At 45.4% G+C, this 18,245-nt stretch overlaps 1 pseudogene; it reads right to left on the reverse strand.

Moving 5' to 3' along the window:
* The window catches only part of LOC130861046 (ectonucleotide pyrophosphatase/phosphodiesterase family member 7-like), a 35,354-nt pseudogene extending 23,395 nt beyond the window's left edge, over window positions 1-11,959 (reverse strand).
* Window positions 11,960-18,245: the final 6,286 nt, after the last annotated feature.

The following is an 18,245-nucleotide window of genomic DNA, read 5'->3' on the forward strand; positions in this document are numbered from 1 at the left end:
AACATGTCTTAATTTTCTTCCTAATTTGTGGGGTTCAGTGCTTTATTAAGTTTACATTCCCCAAACAAAAGAAGAAAGGTCTTATTAATCAGCTAGTATGAAATCAGTGAGGAAGAACAGCCGCTAAATCTAGTCAACCAACCACCTTAAATCAACCCAGTGCTCCAGTCTCAAGTAAACAAGCTCATTCAGACCTACAGCCAAGACACTGGTGGAAGAAAGCCCTCACTGGGGCTCAAAACCACACTCACCCCAAGTCTACACACCAGAGGGCCATCCATTGATGGCCCCCTGGACCTGCATTAAAAGTGCTGGGGATGAGAACAGGTAGCTCAGTGCACCAGTCGAAATTTAAAACCTTATCAACTCCTGCTGCAGATGTGAGGCTTGACCCCAACAGGACATCCCATGATGGCAGCCCCTTTCTGGATGGGGAAATAAGACCCTAGTGTCCATTTTACTAAACCACTCTTGCTCATGTGTAAGCGCAGATGAAAAGTGCTGACTGCTTCTTTTTTGGCATTGCTTTTTAATTATGGCCATCAATAAATCATTCTATCCTTGAACAAGACTTGAGAATGGCCCTAAGGCAGAGGCACGATTCCTCAGGAACTAGGCCAACTGAGAATGGCTTTCTCACTCCCCACCTCATCCTTTAATGTACTGTCAGAAACAGAAATGTTCTCTCTTCAAGAAGCCGGAAGCAGACAGCTACATTTGCCTTCCATCTGGGAACCCTGTTAACACACATTTCTACCCTTGGACTGCCTTACTGGCCACTGTCACAGAAACGGGATCTGTCCTCTCTTCTGCATTTTTTTTTTCTCACTTCATTTTCTCCTCTTACCGGTGTAGTGGGATGAATGTTGCCCCCCACCGCTCCCCAAGGATATGTCCATATTCTTATTCTCAGAACCTATGAGTGTTGCCTTATTTGGAAATCGGGTCTTTGCAGTTGTAATTCAGTTAAGGATTTTGAGATGAGGAGATTATCCTGGATTATCTGTGTGGGTTCTAAATGCAAAGACAAGTGTCCTTATAAGAGGCAGAAGAGAAGGCACAGATAGAAAAGGAGGAGGCAACGTGACCGCAGAAGCAGAGATTGGAGTGTTGTGGCCAGAAGCCCAGGAATGCTGGCAGCCATCAGAATTGGAAGAGACAAAGAAGGCTTTTCCCCTGGAACCTCTGGAGGGAGCTCAGCCCACTGACACCCTGACTTTGGACTTCTGGCCTCCAGACTTTCTGTTGCTTTAAGCCACCCAGTTTATGGTACTTCGTTACAGCAGCCATAGGAAATGAATACATCTGAGTCCTCAGTTGCAAGTGGTTCTAACTTCTCCTCTCACTCAAGGCCTGAGAATCCCTAGCAGTCATGATTTTTTGCTCCACTGCTCTGGTGTTTCGGGCCGGCCCTTCCACTGTATGACACTTGGACCTGCAGTACTGGCATCACCTGGAAGCTTGTTAGAAATGCAGACTCTTAGGCCCCACCCCAGACCCACTGAACCAATATCTGCATTCTAACCAGATCCCCAGGTGATTCGTATACACGTTCAAATTTGAGAAGCACTAGTAGGAGAAACTCCAATGTGGCAATCAGATCTTTTCTCCACCCGCAAGAATCCTAGTTTCCTCATGTCAAACCTGTTACATATGACTTGGAGGTTTTGTAAAAACAGACCAAACCCTTATGTTAGAACTGCATGCTGATGTGTTATGCATGCAGTGACTTGATGTCTGAAATTTGCTGTAAAAGATTCAAAGAAGGAAAGAAGGAAGGAAGAAAGGGAAGGAGGAAAGAAATGGCTTTGGGTGAGGACAGTGGAATAAGATTGGTGAAATGTGGACACGTTTTTGCAGCTCAGTGCTGGGGTACATGGGGCTTCATTGAGAAATTTTCTCTGCTGTTTCTGCATGTTAGAAATTTCCATGATGAAAAGTTAGGAAATATCCTGGTTTCCCAGCCTTCCTTATTTTCAGTTTTTTTCCACGACTCCACTTTTTTCCCCCTCATGGAATTGGTTGGTGTTGGAAGGACATCTTTTCTATCCCAGTCTGTGGTTTTCTTTGCTCTCTTTGTTCATGTTTGTGGCTTTGTTGGCTTTCAGGACTTTTTCAGCAGAGAGTTGTTTCTGGATGAGCAGGATGGGAGCTGATTAAGGTTTATAGCATCTTCTAACTGGGTTTCCAACAACATCTGCTGGGGTTATGTTGTTACTGAGAGCAGGAATTTAATTTGCTTTCTCTTTCTCTACCTCTCCTTTCTCTTTCAGACTTCTTGTTCACTGGCTTGAGTATCACCTGTGTGACACTTTCTGATTTACTTGTGATTTGCATATTACACATCTAGTCCAGGGGTTCTCAATTAGGGATTGATTTTACCTCCCAAGGAACATTGGGCAATGTCTGGAGGCATTTTTTTTTTTTTAGGAACACCAGTATTATTTATTTTATTTATTTATTTTTATTTTTATTTTTTATTTTTTATTTTTTTGGGGGTACACCAGGTTCAATCATCTGTTTTTATACACATATCCCCGTATTCCCTCCCTTCCTTGACTCCCCCCGCCTCGAGTCCCCCCCACCCTCCCCGCCCCAGTCCTCTAAGGCATCTTCCATCCTCGAGTTGGACTCCCTTTGTTATACAACAACTTCCCACTGACTATTTTACAGTTGGTAGTATATATATGTCTGTGCTACTCTCTCGCTTCGTCTCAGTTTCCCCTTCACCCCCCGCCCCCTCCCATACCTCGAGTTCTCCAGTCCATTCTCTGTATCTGCATCCTTGTTCTTGTCACTGAGTTCCATCAGTACCATTTTTAGATTCCGTATATGTGAGTTAGCATACAATATTTGTCTTTCTCTTTCTGACATACTTCACTCTGTATGACAGATTGTAGTTCTATCCACCTCATTACATATAGCTCCATCTCATCCCTTTTTATAGCTGAGTAATATTCCATTGTATATATATGCCACATCTTCTGTATCCATTCATTTGTTGCTGGGCATTTAGGTTGCTTCCATGTCCTGGCTATTGTAAATAGTACTGCAATAAACATTATGGTACAAGTTTCTTTTGGGATTATGGTTTTCTTTGGGTATATGCCCAGGAGTGGGATTACTGGATCATATGGTAGTTCTATTTGTAGTTTTTTAAGGAACCTCCAAATTGTTTTGCATAGTGGCTGTACCAACTTACATTCCCACCAACAGTGCAGGAGAGTTCCCTTTTTGGAGGCATTTTTGATTGGCACAACTAGGAGGGGGATGCTGCTGGAATCTTGTGAGTGGAGGCCAGGGATGCTGCTAAACACTCTACAATGCACAGGACAGCCCCCTCCCCCAAGACAGAGAAAGAGCTGGCCCCAAATGTTAATAGTAGGATATTGAGAAACCCTGATCCAGTCTTAAAGATCATCCGAGTGCATTTGGCCACACTTTCTTTGCTCTGCCTCATGAAGGCGAGGTGGACTCATGACAGATTACAACATCTATAAGGAGTTTTTACTTCTTTTTTTTTCATATTTTAAAAAAAAATTATTTATTTATTTATTGGCTGCCTTGAGTCTTCATTGCCGCACGCAGGCTCTCTCTAGTTGCGGATAGTGGGGGCTACTCTTCGTTGCTGTGTGTGGGCTTCTCATTGCAGTGGCTTCTCTTGTTGGGAGCACGGGCTCTAGGTGAGCGAGCTTCAGTAGTGTGGTGCACGGGCTTAGTTGCTCTGCGGCATGTGGGATCTTCCCGGACCAGGGATCAAACCCATGTCCCCTGCATTGGCAGGCAGATTCTTAACCACTGTGCCACCAGGAAAGTCCCTTACTTCTTATAGGTTGATTTTGGGATAGAATGTGACTGCTCATTTGTGCAAGTGGTGCCCTGCATACCTCAAGGGTCACCACCCAGATAGTATTTGTGAAAACAAATTGTGCAGTACACAGTCTACACAGCTATACGTGGTTGCTCCAGTTTTGGGGTTGCCCTAGGGGTTCTGGAACTGGGAGAGACCTTATTTCTGGCCACCATGAGCTCTGAGCATGCCATCGAGTGTACTTTCAAGAAAAGAGGAAACATGGAACTGCGAGGACCTCACTTGCATTATTCTCAACCATCCTCTCATTATGGAGCATCTCATCTTCACCCCTGGGTCATATCCATTTGACTAGATCTGAAATTGTCAGATTATACTATCATGGCTTTTGCCTGAAACATGGTGGTGATAGCTTCTTATTTTCAATCCGTTCCTTGGGGGAGGAAATACACACTGCTGCCATAAGACTTCCTATCCACCCACTATTTGCTTGGCGGGATTTCCTTAGTTTCAGCAGCATAACTTATTCTTGCTGGTCCTCAATCACTTTGCAATAAAAACTGAAATTGCAGAAATGTTCATTGTCATTACCAGTGATGGAGCAGTAAGTACAGGCTTCTGGAGAGAGGGAATTGTGTGATTTAAACTAGTGGAATGAGCTGCTCACCCCCAGAGAATGGCTTTTCATTTCAGCAAGGTCTGAGGGAAATTATGACAGAGTTCAGGGACACAGAGGGATGGTGCTGGGAGGTGTGGTCGCTGAATCCACTGGGAGCCCGTGCCCTCTGGGCAGCCCCATGGATGGAGCTGGGATTCTTGGGCCTCAGTCCTGGGTCACCGACTGCAACCCCCTATCCCCACACCGTTGGGTCCAGGCTGGGTGGTGGATCACTGAGGTTTCTTCCAGTCTTTCTTCAGTTGCTTCTCCCTCTGATAACAGTCCCTAACTTTCCACTGGGGACTCACTAGCCCCCCATGGGTAACATGGTTTGTGTAGGGGTTGGTATATGGTCCCAGCTTGTAGTCATCATATTCTATCTCCCTGGCCACAGAGATTGGTTCTAGAAGGAGATTGGTCCAGGGAAAGTCAATCTTAGGAATTTTGTGTTCGCTCTTAGGAGAGAGAGAGAGAAGGAGAGGGAGAAGTAAAGAGAGAGCTCGATTGTTCTGATGACGTAACTTGAGAATCTGGATGTGGCCATGCCTGTAGCTCTCAATTAATTATGTGTTATGGTTTGATTTATGCTCCTCAAAAAAGATATGTTGGAGTCCTAAACCCCAGAACCTCAGAATGTGACCTTTTTTGGAAATAGGGTCATTGCAGAGGTGAGGTCATACTAGAGTAGGGTGGGCCCCTAATCCGAGTTACTAGTGTCCTTATAACAAGAGGGCCACGTGAAGACAGACACAGGAAGCACTCCATGGGTTGGATGGAGGGTTGGAGGGATCCATCTATAAGCCAAGGAATGCCAAAGATCACCAGCAAACCACAAGCAGCTGGAAGAGACAATGGATTCCCTACAGCTTTCAGAAGGAGTATTGCTCTATTGACACCTTGATCTCAAACTTCTGGCCTCTAGAACCATGACAATAAATTTCTGTTGTTTTAAGCCATATAGTTTGTGGTGATTTCTTATGGCAGCCCTAGGAAATTAGTATAAGTACTTTCAAATTAATAATCTTCCTCTTCCTCCTCCTTTTTTTTTTTTTTAAATAAATTTATTTCTTTTTGGCTGTGTTGGGTGTTTGTTGCTGTGCATGGGCTTTCTCTAGTTGCAGCAAGTGGGGGCTACTCTTTGTTGCAGTGCACGGGCTTCTCATTGTGGTGTCTTCTCTTGTTGTGGAGCACAGGATCAAGGCATATGGGCTCAGTAGTTGTGGTTCATGAGCTCTAGAGCATAGGCTCAGTAGTTGTGGCACTCGGGCTTAGTTGCTTCATGGCATGTGGGATCTTCCTGGACCAGGGATTGAACCCGTGTCCCCTGCATTGGCAGGCAGATTCTTAACCACTGTGCCACCAGGAAAGTCCCTCTCCTACTCCTTCTTCTTCAAAATCATCATAATCATCATGACCTTTGCCTAAGCAACAGAGAGAGTCTCCTATAGATGTGGAGACTGTGATGTGGGGGCCCCAGCCTCCATGATCAGTCAGTGCCCCTCTTGCATCAGCCCCTGGGCCTCTGGGGTTAGACCATAGTTCTGGGACTTTCTGGAGCTCCATGCTGGGGCACCATCCTCTGTTACCTGTTGCCTTTACACAAAGACTGATGCTCACCCCCTGGTTATCTGTGCTCTTTCTAAGAGCTGTTCATGGTAGGCAAAAATAAGATGGCCCCAAGATTCCTGTCCCAGATATACATGCCTTGTATAATTCTCTCTCCTTGCACATGGGTGGGATCTGTGGCTGGCTTCTAACCAATAGACATTGAAAAGTTGAAAGGATTTTGTATAGTAACTAAGGGCCCTAATCAGTTCACTTCGAGTTATTCCAAAGGGAGATTATCCCATGTGGGCCTGATCTCATCAGGTGTGCTCTTAGCTGAGGTTCTGGAGGAGAGAGATACTCTCCAGTTGGTTTTGAAGAAGCAAGCTGCCTGGGTTCTACAGCTGCAAGGAAATGAAGTCTTCCAACAATTTCGTGAACTTGAGAGAGGACTGCAAGCCTCAGATGAGATACCACCCCAGCTGGCACCTTGATTGCGACCTTGTGAGACCCTGAGCAGAGGACTAAATTCAGCCATGCTCGGACTCCTGACCATGGAACCTGAGAGATAATAAATGGGTGTTGTTCTAAGCCGCTAAGTTTGTGGTTATTTGTTATGCAACCATAGAAAAAGAATACGGCATTCCATCTTAAGGAACTGCCAGGTGCTGTGGCCAGGTACGTGTGTATGTGTGTGTGTGTGTGTGTGTGTGTGTGTGTGTGTGTACATAGAGGTAGGGGACGATGAAGGTGGGGGATGGAGCCAGGTGGGAAGAGGAAAACTGCCTTGGAGGAAGTAATGGCCCTTCTAGTGAGGGAGGGGAGCCGTTTGATCAACATGCAGACCTGCCCAGTGCCCAGCCCTGGGGGGCTGGAGGGAGAACGGCACCCCTAGGGCCAGGTCTTGGGAGCCTCCATCCTAGACAGAGGCCCCACTTCTACTGTCTTGCAGGTGGTGCTGGGGGGCAAATACTTGGAGGGAAAACGCACCCTTTGTAAGGATGCAGAGATTTTCTCATGTGGAGAGATGATGAGGTGGGATATTTTGAGTTAATAGCCAGCTTTATTGTTTGAAATCCTCTCTCCCTTAGTCTTTCTTTCATTCAGAGTCAGGATTTCTGTTTTTCATGCTCCAAGGAAAGGATGCCATGGGAGAAAGTGCAGAAAGCAGAGATTCCTTCTGGCTTTGGGGTTTCACATGCTCAGCCCATTGTGGGAGCCATGGAGGAGTTGGGGTGTAGAGGATGGGGTGGGGGGGACACAGAGGAATAAGAACAAATCTCTCCTGTCTGGTTCCCTGAGAAAGGAAGCAAAGAAGTGGAAGGATCCCCAAGAAAGGGGTTCTTTGTCCTTTACTCTGGTGGAGCTCCAGAAAGAAGGAAGCAACCCGTCTAAAAGATCTGTGGAATCTGGGAGCAGAGGGGGCGGGAGCCCAAGCTGTGCATCAAGCCCTAGAAAGATGGCCAGACCCTGGAGACACATGTGTAGCTGGCTACTGACTACACTGCCTGGCGCAATGGAGATTCTCAAACAGTATTCATCGATTGAAAGGATGAATACAGTGTAAGCGCTCTAACAAACTCTCCGGGAAGACTTTCTTCACCAGCATCAGGAAAGCTAATGAGGGTTCATGTGATCCTAAGTCTGGGGTGAGTGCTCAGATATTCGCACACCTGACAGCCCCCAGGCACGGGGAGGCCCTGTTGCTCAGATATGGATCCAGGGGGCCCAGAGTTCTGACCCAGCCAGCCAAGTCAGCTAAGTCTTATGCCTGGGGCATGGCCTCTCCCTGCCGTGCTCCCTGCCTGGGACCACCTGGTCCCTGGCCCCCTGGACTCTGTCTGGGAAGCTTGGAGGGGTGGTTACGTGGCTTCTCGGACCTGAGTCCTTGTGGGAGCTGCATCCTTGTGCAGCTGAGCTGAGAAGCAGAGCAGCAGCATCGTCTCCTCACCTCTCTCCCGAGTTGACTTGCCCCGAGGTGTTTGTAAGAACTCTAGTTAATTAGTCGTTAGGCCCAGAGAGCCCCTTTTATCATACTTTGTGTTGGGCCTACCCCCTGAAATCAGAAGAGGTCTTCTGGTGCTGGCAGCACCAATTTTTATCCATTATCTTTTCTATTACGGATGATGCTTTTCCACATTGGAGTCAGACAGAGGTCGGCTTGAGTCCAGCTCATGAAGATAAATGCTGGTGTTTTTGCTGGGTCTAGGGTGGCCTCTGTGTCATTAATACAACATATTCAGGATGTCTGCCTGCTGCCTGGAAGCTCTGAGGATGTGCAACATTCAAAGGTGTTTGGAATGACTATTTAATTAGAAGAAAGGACACCAGAGGGCTGTAGGCATGCTAGAGGCAGGGATTGAGGACCAGTGTTTGGAACCGTCCAGGGTTGAGTTCAAATCCTGCTTCTGCCCCTTAACAGAAGGTCTGTTCTGGGGCCTCAGATTTGCACATTCATGGGCCTTGGATATCTCACCTGTTCTGACTTCTTATCACTGTTATGAGAATCGAAGGATATGATGATCGTGGTACTTGCTGAGTATTTTTGTAAACCAGGTGGTGGTTCAACCACTCAAGACAGGGGTTTTCACCTGGGGGCCAATTTGTCTCCCAGACAGCGTTGGGCAATGTCTGGGGACATTTTTGGTTGTCCCAGTGGGAGGAGGGGGCACTCCTGGCACCTAGAGGAGAGAGACCAGGGATGCTGCCCAACATCCCACAGTGCACAGGATGGCCCCTACCACAAAGAACCATTTGGTCCCAGATATCAATAGTACTGAGGCTACAAAACCCATTTTAAAGCAGTGACTGTTCACCAGCTCAATAAATAGCAGGTTTGTTATAAATTAGAGGGACGGAGGAACATATTTTTTTCTATGGGGGTGAATTAAAAAGAGTACTTTATGTATATATAAATTTTGTTATTTATAGGCAATACATCCACATGGTCCAAGAATTAAAAATGTACACAGGATGTACAATCCAAAGTCTCCCTTCCACCTCATCCCCTCCCTGGAGGAACTAGTGTTACCAATTTCTTGTTTATTTCTTTAGAGATCCTCTGTGCATCTGTAAGCAATTGTATGCATATATATACACACATATATTATACACACACATATATACATGCCACACATATTCTTTGCATCTTGCTTTTGTCACTTAATCCTTCTTGGAGGTAACTTCCTACTGGACACAAAAAACTTCAGTTTTTCTTTTAAAGGTGACAGACTATGCCATTCTATGCACGTCCAGTATTTTATTTAGCCACTCCCCTCTGGATGGATAGTCAGGTATTTCTATTTTCTTTTACTCTTACAGACACTAATGCAATGAATAACTTTGTATGTACATCATTTTCCACAAACAAATACATGACAGTAGGATAGAGTCCTGCAAGTGGAATTGCCAAATAAGAAAGTTTGTGCATTTGTAATTGTATGGGATGTTGCCAAATTACCCTTCACTGAAGCTGTACCCGTTTCCATTCCCTGCTGGCAGTGAATGTAGGAGAGGCGTTGGGGTGATTTTGTAATTTAAAAAATTTGCTGTCACTGTTTGTATCTTCTTATCAAAAGCCTTCTGGGAATAAATAAAAGGTGAGTGTGCCTTATAATATTTTGTGCCCATTGTATTCTCAGCATTCAGGGACCCAGAATCTGCCCACGGGAGATCTTTTAAGTGTTATGAAGTTAATGCCGCTGGGAAGCAGCATTCGCTTTCTCCAGAAAAGGGCTCTTTAGCTCCTGCTTCCTGGTGCTAATAGTTCCCAAATGACTTGCCTCTCAAAGAGTTTACATGTTGGAAAATCTCTCTCAGCAAATCTCCCTCTGAGTGGTTGCTCAGCCTTATTTTTTGAGTTTCTGTTTCAAGGGCCCCTATGAGAATCTGGTGGAAGCAGTGAAACCCTCTCCCAGCAAAAAGGCACTAGCAGTTTGCCCATCATGTCAGAGGTTCCTAGCGCTGCCTTTGGACCCCAGCGAGTGGTCCTCTGAGTGGGGGCAAGATTCACGCTACCAGCACCCCTCCCTGCCTTGAGAGAGGGGTCTGCAGATTCCCAGCTCAGAACTGGGCAGAACCACTTCCATGTGGCCAGGAGCACCCTGGTTCCTAGCCTGGCTTCTCCTTTCCCACTTCCTGACCTAGTGACTGGTCAGTTACTCAGCCTTGCTGAGTCGTCATTTTCTCACTTGTGGACTGGGGGACATTTGCTTTGCAGTATCATACTGATGATGATGGAGGCAAAGCACCTGCCACAGAGCCCAGCATCAGGCTCACATTTGAAAAACGGAAGCTAATGTTAGTCTTATTATAGTGGAGTCCTTTGCATGCTGACTACCTCCTTTTCTGTCTCTCTTATATTTATTCATTTTTTTTTCCTTTCCCCCCTCCATCCTCAGAGATTTTTATTTAATTTTTATGTGGTAGGGCCAAGTATTTTTATTTTTAATATATTTTTAAGTTTTTATTGGAGTGTAGTTGATTTGCAATGTTGTGTTAGTTTCAGGTGTACAGCAAAGTGAATCAGTTATGCGTATACATATATCCACTCTTTTTTTTTTTAATTCTTTTCCCATATAGACCATTGCAGAGTATTGAGTAGAGTTCCCTGTGCTATATAGCAGGTTCTTATTAGTTTTCTATTTTATATATAGTAGTGCGTATATGTCTCTCTGCCTCTCTTTTAGATTGGAATCTCTTTATTTGTTTAGTCCAACTGGGATTCTGGAACAATCACGTTCCTTCCTGTCACAAAGACCTCATACGTGCTGGTCCCTCTGCCTGGAACACTTTTTCCTTCCTCTGGGCTCCTGAGGTCTCTTTCACTCGAAGCTCAACTGCCCCTTCCTCAGAGAACACTTCCCTGCCTCTCCGATTTCAAGTCAATTTGCCCTTGCTATCTTCTCCTGGAGAAGCTCTCCTCCTCCTTCTTGGTGCCTCTCTGACTTGTAATGACATCTATTGGTGTGTTTACTTGCATAATGTCTGTCTCCCCCGTTGGACCACAGCTTGGGCGAAGGCCCTGAGGCAGGTGGGGCTGGTTGGAGGCCCAGGCAGGGGACCTTTGTGATCTGGAGGGAAGCTTGTGAGGGGAAGAGAGATGAGAGAGGTCAGGAGAGAGTGGGTCAGAGGCCAGGCCATGAGGACCTTCCTGGGTCACCGAAAGACAAAATTTGAATTCTCTTCAAAGATCGTACATGTCCCTCCAATGGACCAGTATTAAGCAGGGTAGTTACCTGATCTAACTGATTACCTTAAATCTTAATGTTTTATTATGTTTATAAAATTCTTTTAACGGTTTACTTTTTAAAAAGATCACCAGCCACGATGTGAAAGGCAGGGTGGAGCATAGGGTGGGCCTGGGCATTGGGGAGATCCCTTAGGAGGCTGAAGCCGTGGTCCCTATTCTGTCTGAAGCTCACGGGTTCTAGAAACATCCCTGTGCTTCCCCGAATATTCTAAGCTAGTGCTTCTTCCAGGGTGTGACTCCAGGTGGCATGGGCTGCCTCGGTCTCCCCAGAGCTGACTGAGAATTGGCTCTGTTTCAGGGAATGATGGATGCTGGGCTTCCACCAGCATAGTGGCCTGGCTGCATGACGGAGCTTACCTGAGATGGTGGTAAAGTGGGACGGGGAAGTCATTGTCACGAAGGGCGGTGTGAGGTACTTGGCCTTCACGCCCTCCCGGGCCAGGCGGTCCATGTTGGGGGTGTCCACGTCCTGGTCGTAGTCCCAGCGGAACCCATCGAAGGAGATCAGCAGCAGCTTGTGGAAGCCCTTCCTCCCGGGGATGGGGTGGCAGCCAGCCCAGCCCAGCAGGACGGGCAGCAGCAGCACGAGGGCTCCGGGCCCTGTCATGTCCCCAGTGCCTCCTACGTTCGCATCGCAGAGTTCACAGTCTGCTCCCATTTTCTCCCTTTTTATCCGCAGTTGAGCAAAGTCCATGTTGATAATTCTGCCCCAGCTCCGTTGTGGATCAGAACACCTAGAGCATAGTGAGATGGCATGTTTGATGTGATGGAAAAGTTCTGGAGGTGGATGGTGGTGGTGGTTGCACAACAATGTGAATTGACTTAATGCCGCTGCACTGTGCACTTTAAAATGGTAAAAAATGCTAAATATTATGTGTATTTACCGCGATAAAAAAAGGCAAACCATGTGAAATACTTTGGACTCATATGAATTCCACTGTTGTGAACATTTGGAGAACAAATTAGTTTGGTGCTTTCCGATACTCAATATAGCCTGTTTTTATAGGGAGAACAAATTATTGTTCATTATGACTATGGAAACAGCCACTGTGGATTGAGTGCCCACGAGGGCTGGGAACAGTATATACATCATCTATTCTATCCCATTTAATTTTTTTGAAATCCTAGAAAGGTTTTTAGTTGAAAATTCCTTATAAGAATTAAAAAAAATCATTGTGGTCCAATAAAACATAAGGTAAAATTTACCACTTTAACCATTTGAAAGTGGACAAATTCAGTGACATTTAGAACATTCACAGTGTTGTGCAACCATCACCACTATCTAGTTCCAGACTATTTTCATCACCCAAAAGGAAACTCCATACCCATTAGCAGTCACTCCTCATTCCTCCTCCCTCCCTGCCCCAGCAACCACTAATCTGCTTTCTGTCTGTTTGGATTTACCTATTCTGGACATTTCATATAAGTGGACCATACAATATCTGGCCTTTTGTGTCTGGCTTCTTTTACTGAGCACCATGTTTTCAAGGTTCATTCACGTTGTAGCCTGTGTCAGTGCTTCATTCCATTTTATGGCTGAATAGTATTCCACTGTAATGTTCCCCATTTTATATATCCATACACCAGATGATGGACATTTGGGTTGTTTCCACCTTTTGGCTGTTGTGAATAATCTGGCTGTGAACATTTGTATATGAGCTTTTGTTTCAATACTCTCTGCTTTCCACTTAATTTTTCAAACATATTTGTGTGGTGGTTTTTACTTTGTAGCTGAATAGACAGCTCAGAGAGTCCTGTAGAACCTATTCAAGGCCACACAGCAAAAGAGAGGCTGGGACTGTAATTTTAATACTTGGCTACATGTTTGCTGCATACAGGGGTTTAAATTCCCGAAGGGAAGAGCCTTAAGCATCCACCCATCCACCCCCCATTGATTGAGCACATACTGTGTGCCAGGTGCCAGGGACACAGAAGTATAGATGCAGAGGTTGCCTGTGGGTGGCTCAGAGTCCAGGGGACAGGCAGACAAATAAGGGGGGCCCTGCCAGAAGTGTGAATGGGAGGTGATGCAGGAGCATAGGGAGAGGGTCCTAACTTGGAGAAGCCAGGCAGAGGAGGGCTCCCTGGAGGAGGTGGTGCTAGAATTGAGTTTTGCAGGCTGGGAGGAATTAGCCTATTGGAAGCATCTTCCCTCAACCATTCATCTGGATATGACAACAGTCTCCTAACAGATCTGCCTGTGGCTGCTTTCTACAGGTACATGGATGACGTTTACCTTCACAGCTTTAGAAAGATCTGTGAATTGTATAAAGATGTCACCAATGGGTTTTCCAGTGGCAGGAGGTGACAGTTTGCCCAGGTTTTTGGGTGAAGTTTTCAGAAGATATTGTCTTGATGTGGGTGAACTGTGGGCTGGATATCAGACCCAGATGAAATGACCCATTTCCGTCTTCCTGAAATTGCCTGAGAATTCTGTTCCAGGTATTTGCTTAGGTTGAATGTTGGGGGTGAGGAGGTGGTGTGTCAGGGGAGCTCCATTTTGTATTTGCAGAACTTGCCCTCTCATTAATTAGCACCATGTTTTGCTACATGAGGGAATTTTGTAGAATTTTGTGATGACTATGCAGCTTGCAGGCCTGGGCTCACATCTCTGCTCTGGGCTTACATTTTACACTTGGGGCAAATCTCATAACCCCTCTGTGCCTCTGGTTCCTGTTTTGTACAAAAGGAATAATGTTCTATTTCCTGAGGTTGTGAGGCTCCAATGACATGATGCGTGTTGACAGGAACGCTTACTGCTCATGGGATATCCACATGCTCCCCCTCACTTCCCAGTCCCCTGTACTCGTGGCCCATGTGTTTTGAGTGGAAGCTACGTGTATGACTTCCAGCCTGAAGCTTTCAAGGGCTGGTGTGTAACCATCTCACCCTCTCATCCCTTGCCATAGTAACTGTGGAAGCCTTGCATTTGAGATTGTAGTTTCCATCCTTCTGGGTCTGTGAGTGACCAAATAGAGCACCGTCCCCAGCTAACCCATGATGGACATGGAATGTGAGAAGTCAGCCTCTGTTGCCAAACCACTGATATTTTGGAGTTAATTTGTTGCTGTGGCATAACCTAGTCTATCCTGGCTAATGAAGCAGGTTAAGCATTTACATGGGTCCTTAGTACTGGTAAGTGCTCAACAAATGTTAGTTACTTTTAGTACAATAATAAATTGCCACTGAGAGTTTCTTTATATGATCTAATGATGCCAATATGCTATTTTGTGCTTGGACAAATTGGACTTGGCACTCCTTGCAGCACGTGGAAAGAACAGATGATTGAGGGCCAATAAAGCATCATTATCTTTAGTTTGTGTCCCTGGATACCCTTGGTGGCAAAGAACAATGTATGCTACTCTGAGGAAGTGAGGCCTGGAAGAGAGCTGCTGTTGATACCAGGATCAGCACTGTCAAAGACCAGGCGTTCTTTGGTTCAGAGAGAACCTTAAGTCCCTGGTATGTAGATTCTCTGAGGGAATGTGAATACTGGTACTAAGTATTTAATAGTTTGGCCCTTTGGGAGTTGTATATTAATCACTTAGGCCCTTCTAGGGACAGTCCATATATACCTCAATATTCTGGAAACACATAAAAACTCATAAAACACATAAAACACAGCCAGCAGTCATGCAACAATCCAACATGTCCACTGAAACTTCCTCACAGGGCAACATTTGGTGTAATCAGCAGAGCTTAGTGCAGGTGGGGGGCTAGAGAGAATTCTCATTGTAGTCACTGTGATGCTTATGGTCACAGCATTGTTGTGTATCTCAGTTTCTCTTTGGGAGCTCTGGTTTGGAAGGTATAAATCTATCATCTATTTTAGCAAATAGTTATTGAGCACTTTAGATGGGGTGGAGGATGAAATATGGAGGAGAGAGTAGATCTCTTCCTGGCCACTATGTTTTCAAGCTGTCCTAGTCAGTACTCAGCTATGGGTCATGCAGGCTTGAGGGTCTGACAGTTTAAGAAACATCTCACACCCATGCCATCCTGGACTAGATTCTTCTTTGCCAGCCCTGTAGAGCCATCTCTGACTCTTACTTTCTTTTCCATGGAGGTTATATCAGTCATGGAGAACTGTTATGGAAGTGCGGTGCATTTTGTGAAACTTATGGCTGATCAAGAACACCATTAAATTGTAAGAAATCTACAAATTTATGCCATAGTCACTGGAGTGAAATGGGGGAATTTCCAAACACATTTTTGGAATCATCCCAGCAGAAGGTAATAGAACTCTTGGTTGCAGGTGACAGAAATCCACATCTTTCTAGTGTAGGTAAGAAAAGGGACTATGCTTTAGTTTGTTTTTCCCTCAAAGCAGACCCTGAAAAAAGGATGGGAATGCAAGTGGTTTGTTTGGGAGGTGACCCCAGGGAGCGCCCATAGGGGAGTGAGGAAGTGATTCAAGGAAGGGAAGAAGGCCAACATGGTGAGTTTCAGTCTGGGATGCATGCAGTACTAGAATGGTGAGTACTGGTGGGCTATGGGCATGGCATCTGCAAGAGGCCTTTTTGGACATAATTTCCCACTTCACTGAAGTCACTCTGCAGAAAGGCAGGGATGTGGCTGAGCTCTAGGAACCAGGGACTTACCCCGCCCTGATCTCTCTCTCCATCTCTGTGTCTACCTTTGTCTGCATATTACCTCAGTTTCCTCTCCCTTGGGACTGGCTTTCTGCATAAGGTGAGGAGTGTGGCCACAAATGCTTCTCTTTATTTCACACCACAGTTCCTGTCATCATAGACCATGACTTTATTTTCCCAGTTCCAGCTAAGAAAAACAGACCTGAGGGAAGAACTCTGACCTGTTTGGGTCAGATGCCTATCACTGGGTCAATCAGCTGTGACCACAGGGGTAGAGTCATGCCAACTAGGAATATGGCAGCCCCCACTAGAGCCACATAACTCTAGGCTAGGAAGGGGTGCAAATCTCAATAGAAGAGAGGGGTGTTAGGCTGAAAAAACAATAAAAGAGATGTCCGTGATGAAAGGAAAGGATTAGGAGATGCATCCTGTTAAACCTGTTAATGATTGGGGCTTTGAACATTTTTTTAAATATAAAGTTTCACTGTGGTTCTCTCAGCATGATTTAGCAGAAGGGAAAAACCTAGCATGAGTTGAACGTTTCCTATGGGCAGGCTGTTGCTATGGATTCAAATACTTAGTAATTGATCCAAAGATCAATTACAATGCTTCTCAAGGGTTGTAAACTCTGATAGGGTCTGCTTGTGATGGGGCTGAAGTCAAGCAAAAGGAAAATGGGCATGTAGGACACTCTAATTTCTTTCTTCCATTGAGTACTGTCAAGTTTAGGTTCTGGTTGGCAGTGGATGCACCTGGAGCACAGTTGCATATAAAGGGGTGTGTGTGTGTGTGTGTGTGTGTGTGTGTGTGTGTATGTTAGGTATTTTCCAAAGACCAGTGCAACATCCTACACATGTTCTTTTGCAATGTGATTTTAAACTCTTCATTAAAAGGTGGAATTTATTTCCCTCCTCTTGAACCTGGGCTGGCTTACGACTTGCTTTGACCAACAGAATGCAGCTGAAGTGATGGTGTCCGACATTTGGTCCTAGGCCTTAAGAGCCCTTGTAGCTTCCCTTATTTTTGCTCTCTTAGAAGCCAGAACCAAGTACGCCCTGGCTCTCCTGCTCAAGGGGCCATGTAGAGAAGGGCTCTGGAGGACAAGAGGGCACGTGAAGAAAAACCAAGTTCCTGGCCGCAAGCAGCACCATCTGCCAAAAGCACGTACGTGAGGCCATTGTTGACCTTCCAGCCCAGCTGGACCTCCAGCTGCATGTAGCCACATGAGTGAGCCCAAATCAGACCAGCAGAGGAAATGCCCAGCCAACTCACAGAATCATGAGAAATAATAAATTGTTGTGGTTCAAAGCTACTAAGTTTTGAGTGTAATAGAAATAGCCCACAGGGGTGTGAGCATATAGGGTACACAATTCCCATCTGCTGAAGATTCATGAGTTCCTAGGATCCAACCCAGAGCCAACTTATGTCCTCAATGTCCTTCTTGTTTGAAACCTTTATGAAAATTTTCTTTGAAGACAACATTTTTAGAGCAGTTTTAGGTTCACGGCAAAATCAAGAGGAAGGTACAGAGATTTCCCACATGCCCTCTGCCCTGCACATGCACAGTCTCCCCTATTATCAACATCCCCACCAGATGGTATATTTGTTACAACTGATGGACCTAATACGTTGGTACATCATAGCCACCCAAAGTCTCTAGTTTTCTAATTCACTCTTAGTGTTGTACATTGTATGGGTTTGGAGAATTCCTATGAAATTTACACAGGTTTGGACCATCCTCAGGGAAATCCCCAAACTCAGAAATTATTTTGCCTCCTTAAATCTTCTACATATTGTTAAGCCTTAGCAATTCCTAAGAAGGATCTGAAATTAAAGAAAAATGAAAAAAAAAAAAAAAAGATATTCCTATGGCTTCACTTCAGCAAGATTCATGTTGAGTGTTCAATGAAGTATTAGTGTTAAGCCAGATCATGTTTTCAAAGACTCTTATGGCCTCAGGGTTGGCAGGATTTGAATGGCCTCCCAGCATCTGTGACATACCTACAAGAGTTGGTTCAACTAGAACGGACCCAGGTCTCTTTGGGCTAATATGCTGTTACCTTAAGACAAATGCCACATCACATGCCTGCCTCAAAATCTCCACAAATACAACCCCAGAAGCGTTGACAGAATATTGCTTTAACTGAAAATTTCAGGAGAACATAGAAGAGGTTATGTCACACATCACATGGTTAAACTTCCATGTTTCATAAAGTTCCTCACTATATGGCCGTATCACTCTGTCCTTCCTCCCCATAATTTCTCCCTGCTGCTCTCTTTAGCCACAGCCCTTTCTCCAACCACACCCTGCCTTTCAAAACCTCTTCAGCTTGCATGCTTCCTGTAGTACAATCTTTAGCTAAACCTGCATGCCTCTGGGGACTTTAG

This window comes from Hippopotamus amphibius, chromosome 9, assembly GCF_030028045.1.
Source record: "Hippopotamus amphibius kiboko isolate mHipAmp2 chromosome 9, mHipAmp2.hap2, whole genome shotgun sequence".
NCBI lineage: Eukaryota > Metazoa > Chordata > Mammalia > Artiodactyla > Hippopotamidae > Hippopotamus > Hippopotamus amphibius.